Here is a 7612-nt window from a genome sequence, read left to right as displayed (position 1 = left end):
TACATCACATGATCACACTGACAGAACCACAGGCACATAGACACAGGCAACAGAGCATGCACAATGTCGGCACTAGTACAGTGTATATCCACCTTTCGCAGCAATGCAGGCTGCTATTCTCCCATGGAGACGATCGTAGAGATGCTGGATGTAGTCCTGTGGAACGGCTCGCCATGCCATTTCCACCTGGCGCCTCAGTTGGACCAGCGTTCGTGCTGGACGTGCAGACCGCGTGAAACGACGCTTCATCCAGTCCCAAACATGCTCAATGGGGGACAGATCCGGAGATCTTGCTGGCCAGGGTAGTTGACGTACACCTTCTAGAGCACGTTGGGTGGCACGGGATACATGCGGACGTCCATCGTCCTGTTGTAACAGCAAGTTCCCTTGCCGGTCTAGGAATGGTAGAACGATGGGTTCGATGACGGTTTGGATGTACCGTGCACTATTCAGTGTCCCCTCGACGATCACCAGTGGTGTACGGCCAGTGTAGGAGATCGCTCCCCACGCCATGATGCCGGGTGTTGGCCCTGTGTGCCTCGGTCGTATGCAGTCCTGATTGTGGCGCTCACCTGCACGGCGCCAAACACGCATACGACCATCATTGGCACCAAGGCAGAAGCGACTCTCATCGCTGAAGACGACACGTCTCCATTCGTCCCTCCATTCACGCCTGTCGCGACACCACTGGAGGCGGGCTGCACGATGTTGGGGCGTGAGCGGAAGACGGCCTAACAGTGTGCGGGACCGTAGCCCAGCTTCATGGAGACGGTTGCGAATGGTCCTCGCCGATACCCCAGGAGCAACAGTGTCCCTAATTTGCTGGGAAGTGGCGGTGCGGTCCCCTACGGCACTGCGTAGGATCCTACGGTCTGGGCGTGCATCCGTGCGTCGCTGCGGTCCGGTCCCAGGTCGACGGCCACGTGCACCTTCCGCCGACCACTGGCGACAACATCGATGTACTGTGGAGACCTCACGCCCCACGTGTTGAGCAATTCGGCGGTGCGTCCACCCGGCCTCCCGCATGCCCACTATACGCCCTCGCTCAAAGTCCGTCAACTGCACATACGGTTCACGTCCACGCTGTCGCGGCGTGCTACCAGTGTTAAAGACTGCGATGGAGCTCCGTATGCCACGGCAAACTGGCTGACACTGACGGCGGCGGTGCACAAATGCTGCGCAGCTAGCGCCATTCGACGGCCAACACCGCGGTTCCTGGTGTGTCCGTTGTGCCGTGCGTGTGATCATTGCTTGTACAGCCCTTTCGCAGTGTCCGGAGCAAGTATGGTGGGTCTGACACACCGGTGTCAATGTGTTCTTTTTTCCATTTCCAGGAGTGTATATGTTTTCCTATCGCTCCTCTCTCGTATAGGCGATCATCATATGCCGCACCATCCGCTCCTTCCGTCTCCATGATTTCTACCTCATCATTTATGGCCGTCCTATCCACCTCACTCCTAACCTCAAATACCTTGGCCTCACCCTCGACCGCCACCTCACCTGGACTCCCCGTATCCTTACCATCCAACACAAAGCTCACAACAGACTCCGCCTCCTGAAACTCCTGTCCGGCTGGACATGGGGTCTGCATCCTTCCACCATCCTTCACACCTAGAAATCCTTGATCCGCCCCATCCTCTGTTATGCCAGCGTGGCTTGGATTTCCGCCCCTCCCAGGTTCTATAAATCAAATCCTCGAAAGTCATGTGCTCCATCTCGCCTTCCACATCCGCCTTCCGTCCGCCACGCACATCCTCTATGACCTCATCCCCTTCCCCCACCTTCTCCTTTTCCTTGAACCCATCTGCACACTATGTATTGTCTGCCGCATTGATCCCCCTCACCCCCTGGTGTCTCCCTTCCCCTCCACCCCCAGTCCGTTGCCACGCCTTTACCATTGTGTCCCACCCTCTCTCCATCTCCACACCCTCCGCCTCCTTTCCCAACGCAACTTCCACTGTCTACCTCTCCCAGATGATGAGCTTCGCTCTGACATCTACCCTTCCTACCAACTCTAACCCCATCTTCCTCCTGCCTCCTCCTCAGGGCTCCCTCTCCTCCCCCTCCCTTCTCCTGAGCGTCTTTCCCCTCCTACTCCTCCTCCCTTCTCTTGTGCTCCCCTTCGGTGTCTCTGCACTCCCTCCTGCCTTGTCTTCCCTCTTCATCTCCTGCCCCACCAGTCTCCTGCCTCTTGGTGTAACCACTGACGCCCTCCTCTTTTCATCCTGACCCCTCCCCTGCTGCACCTTGCTCTCCCCTCCTTTTACATCCTTTCCGGCCTCTCCCTCGGCAAGTCCCACCTGGCAGTTTTATTCTTCATCGTGTGTGCTCCAAGTGGGTTTAAAGTGTGTTGAGTGTTTTTAATACTGTGGCTGACTTTTAACCTGTGTGGGTGCCTTCAGTGTCGCCTTTGTGTTTTAAGACTCGCCAACTGTGTTTTTTAACTTTATGTCGACTTTTTTAATTGTCCCCTCATGAACGTCTCAACGTCAGTGTATTTTTACCTCCATTATCTCCCCATACTCTGTTTTATGTCCCCATTTTTTATCGTCTTATATGTAACATTTTATTCTCGTATTAGTGGTCATGTCACTCGGCTGAAGAGCGGCGGATTGTGCTGCTGACAGCCCTCCCCTGCCCATATGGGGCAGGGGAATGAAATCACAATAAAGAAAAAAAACTCTCGTAGAACAGTCTCTGTGTTGTGCCTTTCTGTAACCTCCTCTTTGCTTCTAAGTGTGACAACTTTTAGGAAGTGGTAGCACAGTCCAAGGAAGCCCATCCATGAATGTAGGCAGGACTGTTTTTAATTATGTTGCACAACTCTGAGACAATAACACATGTGATTCTAAACGTTGCAATAAATATGGAACGATGTGACGCTTATTGGTATGACACTAATGTTCCCAATGGGCTGGTGCGGTATGCGATACGTTGCACGAAGCCCTATGACAACCATCAAGCAAGCACAAATCACACACGTGTTTCAGTTCCAATGGCAATCATGAGCTCTTCTGGGTGGATGATGTTGTAGCTTACCATTATTTATAGCTCAAGAAATTGAAGAAGACGAAGAAAATAAGGAAGTACCTGGTGCACGTGCACAATGCTATAAATATCAAACACTGTTTAGCTGCGTTTGTCGTGAGCTGTCCCAACACGAATCGCAGATTTCATGAATTCTACAAAAGGAGTCCAGACAGTTTCAACTTTTACGAGTACTACTACCAGTTACTCTACCAAAGTAGGAGACAAATTTTTTACTTACTGTTTCTCCTCCTAGAAAGCTACTTTTTACAATAAGGCACGTTGGTGAAACTGTGTAGAAGACGTTAAAAATACCACTATGTAAACTTTATTTTTTGTAAAGCCACCTAGTATAATGCTTTAATCAGTGTGGTATGTACATAAATAACGATTACGGACTGATAAAGGTAGAATAGTATTTCTACAACTGACTAGTTTCGCAGAGTAGTATATGATTCAATTTGAGGAGTATTCAGAAGAACATTACTGGATTTGAAGTGAGATAAATTATCAGCGATAATTGATTTGATCAAATGTAATACGTTTATTACGGTAAGGAAAATTCCGACACATTCTCCTTGGCTTCGCCCAGTAGCTAATTCAGAAATAACAGGAATTTAGTTTTCAGTTCAGTTTTACACCTGTCACAAACCTTCATGTAACCAGGGAACATAGACGAAAAAACCCCCAGTCAGTATCATCAGGCGATGACTCTTAGTGCCTTTTCATTTCAGTCAGTTTTTTATCTCCAGCTTCAGCTTTTACTGACAGCAAACAAAAAACAGAAACACGAGATAGTTCTGCTTAGGCAAGTGCTCCAGCCAACCCTGCCATACAGCAGACAACACCCTGCGGAGGAGGGGATAACAAGCCGTTTCTGCTGCTACTTCTTGCGCTGTAATCCGAAATTTGTCAATGGTGTGTCGCTGATCTGCGTCTAATGCAAAACACAGCGCTTCATGGCTATCAAATTGGGCCTCTGGGCCGCAAGCGATAAAGTGCTTCGGCATTGGAGAGCTGTGAGATGGGCCGATAATGGAACTCATAGGTTTCGTCGCATAGGAACAACGCCTACCGTTGCAGCTGCGGAGCCGCTTTATCAGGAACTTTTGAATGGAACCGAATAGCGAAATAAACGTCTTGTGGTAGGTAATCAGGTGAAACTTACAAGGAACGGCTTGAGTGCGTGGTCGCAACTTCAATCTGTAATAAGGCTCATATAGAAGTGTTGTGTTGACACGAAGGAAGAAAGGAAAATTGGGTTTAACGTCCCGTCGACATCGAGACGGAGCACAAGCTCGGATTGCGTCAAGGATGGGGAAAGAAATTGGCCGTGCCTTTTCAATGGAACCATCCCGGCACTTGCCTGGAAAGATTTAGGGAAATCTTTGAACCTAAATCTGGATTACCAGACGCGGGTTTAAACCGTTGTCCTCCCGCATGAGTATCCAGTGTGCTAACCACTGCGCCACCTCGCTGGGTGTTGTGTTAACAATTACGAGAGGACGGATGTTAACTACTAATGACTTGCAGTATGCATCGGGAGGGCGACAGAAAATGAGTGTCCAGGAGGTGTAGAGATCAACCTTGTATGGAATATATGTGTTATACTTCACAAAATGGACATCGTCGACATTCAAGAAATGTAGAAAACTAACCATTAACTTGCACCATTAAAACCGAATGAAAAATGGCGCGCCACAGTGATCGCAAAGGTTCGCACCATCAAGATCGAAGGTGAACTCCTTAGGACCGTGCATGACGTTCAGCTAGATATCCACTCTTAACGAATGTATATAGAATCATATTGGTATAACGGGGCAATGAGAACTGATGAAATGCGGTGGCATGCTACCAAATGTGAAACAGTCTATCGTGGAGCTTATAGTGAAACTGGTTACCCTTTAAGCGCGATAATATCTTTTATAGGCATGGGAAAAACAAATATCCGGAGGCTGAATTTGTCCAGTGTTCCAGGTGGTATAACTTCAATGTCACTCACTTTTTAGGAGGGATAATTTGCCCTAGAGGAGTATGATTTTTTTGTGCAGACTAGGAATCAAGCAGAAGCAATGTATTTTGACCAGCTATTGGCCAAAAGCAGTGTTCATACTATAGTTGTAGTTCTCTTATACCCAATTTCTCACTCTTGCTTGCTGTGACGTAAATATTCCCTACTGCCCTTGCAAGATCACACATACAAGAAAGAAGCGTAGAGAGCAGAGCACCTCCAACTTCTCGCAGCACAATAAGTAACTTTCGAGCCAATTTACCATCCAAATTAACATTCGGCACAATTAAATACGAATGCGTTAAAACATTAATATTAGTTGATCTTGGTACAACTCTCTCTAATTTCCAGCGTTCCTTTCATATGCATTCCCTCTTCAAATCCCTACTGTTCGGAGTTGAAAACAAATCCTTAATGAACGATGGAATAGATTTGTTTATCTTAGCTACAAATTTTCGGGCCGGCTCCGCAGTATGTTTGATAAAGAATGGACTGAAACCTTCAGACACTGCAACAGTGCAAAATTTTCAAACTAAACGACAAGTAACGTATTAGAGTTGTTTTTTTCAGTATGTTTTGTGGCAGGTTAATTTATTATTAAGTAGCTTTCTAGATTGTATGTGAAACAGTTTTGCAAGCATCAGAGGTCGATATTAACGTGGTTTCACTATCTAACCCCACTTCAAATAAGGCACTTGAATTACTAAAAGCTAGACAGGTAGACCGTGACTATATTTTCCGCCCCTCGGATGTGTCTGAGGATCGGTAGTAAATTGCGAGACCAGGTCGAGGTGCAAACGCGCCTTGACATTGTGTTAACACAACGGTTTTTGATCGTGTGCGCAAGAGGCTTGTGGTCGGTGTAAACGGTTAGAGGACATCCTTCAATGTCATCCTGGAATTAGCGGACCGCCTCATACATGGCCAACAGCTCTCTATCAGGAGTCAGTCACTTCTCTGAGTGACGGTCGACTTTCGAGAGAAAAAAATGCAGCGACTGTGTTACGCTGGCGATCTCTTGTTGAAGTACCGCGCCAATAGCACCGTCGCTGGCGTCTGCGGTGATCATGAGGTGAGCGCCCAGTGACAGAAGGGCGGGGGTGACAGCCTGTGCGAGGTCGAATTTAATTTTGTCGAAGGCCGTTTGCGTTTCAAGCATCCGCGTCAGGTGTCGTTTGCCAGTGATGTTCTTGCCGCGCAGCGGCCGTCAGATGTAAGAGGGTTTCAGCAGCATGTGGGGGAAGACTCCTGCAAAAATTGATAATTCTGAGGAAATGTCGAATTTCTTGAGAGTATGTGAGGTTGGGGGGGGGGGGCGGGAGGGGAGGGAGGAGGTGGATTTGTTCCCTTTCTCCGGCGTGGGGGGTGTCCAACGAAGGTAAACACGTTTCCCGTAGTTGGCATTTATCGTTATTAATTACGACGCCGTGAGCTGCAAACTTGTCCAATATGGTGCATAAATGAATCTCGTGGTCATGGGGAGAAAATTATCAAGAAAATCATCAAATCATCTCGTTACGTACAGCAGAAGGGCATGTTAAATAGGAGGCCGTAAATAAACTTCTGCCAGTCCGGACCGCGTTTTTTAACCCATCAGCACAAATAAAAAACCGATTGGCGTGATTATTGCAGTTTTTGGTAGATTCTCGTCAGCCATAAGTATCTGTAAGTTGGCCCTTTTACAGTCAACAACACTGAATGTAGTGACACCAGCAAGTTCATGTGCGAAGCCTTGTAAGTTCAGCACAGGGTAGCGTTGAAGTACCGATAATCGCCACACAGTCGCCACGTATTATCATTTTTGAGGACGAGCTTGATAGGAGAAGCTCAGGCACTTTCAAATATCCGTACAATACCAACACGCAAGAGTACGTCCACGGCGGCTTTTGCCGCTTTTGAGTTGCGATGAGGATGGCTACCTCAGGGCAGCGATATCGTTCGGACCACTCCACGGAGTTACGTTCCTACACACGTATATGTGCTACCGCGTTGTGTACTATTGTACATGCACTTCGCGCGTAAAAACAGTTCAAATTCAACGTGTGAAGACCGCAATTCCCACGAAAAAACAGTTGATGTCCGCCATGCGAGTTGAGATCACTGTGTAATTCACTTTGAAAGCAGATCGCCAGAGTTAGTTACCAGTATCTTGTCGATTGTGTACGACACAGGTGCGAAACTTGAAGTCAATGACATAATCAATACGTTTGCTTCATTCAAAGCAAATGAAACACAAAATCAAATTATAATAAAAACACAACCCCCGAAACGGGACATTTTATCTACTCTTAATGTCAGCCTTCTTTCTTTCATTTTTCATGGGCATAATTCATTTAAGAGAATGTTTTGAATAATGCTAGATTTTTTAAACCTATATACAAACTTGTCACATCTGCATAGAAAAAAGTGCAGAAAGGTAGATTTACTGGAACGACCTGGGAGGAGAAAACTTTGGCAGCTCTGTACAGTTCTACCAACGTACAATTATTGACTATAACAAATAAGTGTGACGTATTTCAATACAAATATTTCTATATTTTCTTTTTTGTTACTCACCGTTACATTATACTTCAA

This window comes from Schistocerca americana, chromosome 8 (genome assembly GCF_021461395.2).
Source record: "Schistocerca americana isolate TAMUIC-IGC-003095 chromosome 8, iqSchAmer2.1, whole genome shotgun sequence".
Lineage (NCBI taxonomy): Eukaryota > Metazoa > Arthropoda > Insecta > Orthoptera > Acrididae > Schistocerca > Schistocerca americana.
This window is presented reverse-complemented; position numbering follows the sequence as displayed.